The sequence below is a fragment of the Alosa sapidissima genome, chromosome 20 (assembly GCF_018492685.1).
Source record: "Alosa sapidissima isolate fAloSap1 chromosome 20, fAloSap1.pri, whole genome shotgun sequence".
Taxonomy (NCBI): domain Eukaryota; kingdom Metazoa; phylum Chordata; class Actinopteri; order Clupeiformes; family Clupeidae; genus Alosa; species Alosa sapidissima.
In genome coordinates, this window is record NC_055976.1 from 31,332,485 (window position 1) to 31,334,787 (window position 2,303).

The window sequence follows — 2,303 nt, forward strand, 5'->3', positions numbered from 1 at the left end:
ACGAAGCACATTAGACATATCTAGGCTATCTAGACATATCAAGGCTTCACAAAGCCTTGACTCGGAGTATACGTTAAGTGATGCTACGATAGCAGTTTTGGATATATATTTGTCAAACTAGGCTTTCAGCTCAGATCTGTGTGCGTTCTTGGTGTTGGGATGATGTAGGCCAATCGTGAAACGTGGAGACGCACAAGACCGCCTCTATTTAAAAACAATTACTTCCACATTGATGAGCGATAGCTTGATCTACACTGAGGTCATTTATAGTGTCTAACCTATAACATCAAATAAATCGATTGTCATCAGTTGCTGTATGGTATGCACGTCCATAGTGGGATATTTGCATGCACAACACTATTAAAGCGCATTCGATATCCAAAATGTGTGTAGAGGCGGAGCTCTACCTGTAAGATATGTGATTGAATCCTACACATGAGAACTTTGTTTTTCAAGATAATTAATTGGTCAGTGGGCGGTAGTTTTTCACGATTTGAGCTATAACCTAGCACATAACCGGCTCCGGATCAGGTTTGGTTGACAGCATAAGACACCATGGTGATACAGCGACGCTGAAACAGAGCCACTTTCGTATCACAACTTACCCTGGCTTTGAGCGCAACATACCTCGCTAACCCACTAATCGAGATTCCTAGTATACCCCACAGGCAGCGGAGTTGTTGTTATGCCTACACATGATGATGTAACAGAGTTGTGGTTATAACTACACATGATGATGTAACAGAGCCATCATTCCTATTTTGAGAGAGAAAAGGTAAGTTTTTTTAAATGTATCATTCCTATTTTTGCATCCGATGCACAGCGGATTTTTCCCTCCACAGACACACGTTGGTAAATGAATGCCCTCATACAGATATACGCTACCTCCAGGCCGTTGCGCTCCTCAGATGAACAACGTCTATCTCTACCACCGGTACGCTCAGGCCAATCCAAACTGTTCTCATCAGTTGTTCCTCATTAGGGTTGGGCACTGAAACACGGTTCTAATATGGCACCGGTGCCGACACAAACGGTAGTAACGGTAGTAACTGCTCTATCGAATAACAACGTGGATTTCGGTGCCTCATTTCGGTGCTTAAATAGCGTTTTTTTATTTATTTTTTTTATACGAGGCATCACTGCATGTCATGCGCCATCTCAGATAGATAGATAGATAGATAGATAGATACTTTATTGATCCTCAGGGGAAATTCAAGGTCTCAGCAGCATACATACAACACAAACACATTCTTTAACAGCAGAAGAGTAATTAAAGTATATAATATAAAAACACAACTAAGCAGTAAGGACAGTAGAAGATAAAGAATATGCTAAATATACTAAAATACAAATTATACTAACACTTAATACAATATATAAAAATATACTAAAATACAAATAACAAAATTACAAATTATACTAACACTTAATCTAAATCAATTCTAAAAACAGTATCCACATAGTGGTGATTAATAAATCAGAGGCGCTTGCAATGACTGAGGCAGGGACTGAGCCTGTGATTCTCTGTGCATAGTAAGGTATGGTAAGGTGCTCTAAGGTGCTCTGTGTGAATGAGTGTCATGGTGGTAGTGCAATGGTGATAGTGGTCATGGTGATAGTGCAAATGAGTAAGTCAACAGTGCAACAATGCAGAAATAAAGTAAAGTAAAGTCTATATATCTATATATTTAACTATTTAAGAAAATGTATAAGTGTGGCCACAGTTCGGCTCTGGCATGGAGGGGGGGGGTTATGCATATGTGCTAATGTGCTAATATAGCACGCAAACAGTGAGGCATAAAGACAGTGGTACAAGTGGCTAGACAGACAGTACCAAACATGGAGGGGATGAAGAGGCAGACAGACTATGCAGAGAAGTCTATCTCTCCTCTTCCCTTAAGTGAGGCATTGAACAGTTCAATGGCCCTGGGGGCAAATGACTTTCTCAGTCTGTCAGTTGTGCAAGGCAGTGAGCGAAGTCTCCAGCTGATCAGGCTCTTCTGTTTAACAATAGTGCTGTGGAGTGGGTGACACTCATTGTCCAAGATGTTGATCAGTTTGTTCAGGGTCCTTTTGTCAGATAGTGAAGTGATACACTCCAGTTCAGCTCCCACTACAGAGCCAGCTTTCCTTACCAGCCTGTCAATTCGCCCCACATCCTTCTTCCTTGTGCTTCCACCCCAGCATACTACTGCATAGAAGAGGACGCTGGCAACAACAGACTGGTAGAACATCCTGAGGAGCTTACTGTACACATTGAAGGACCGCAGCCTCCTCAGGAAGTACAGCCTGCTCTGCCCTTT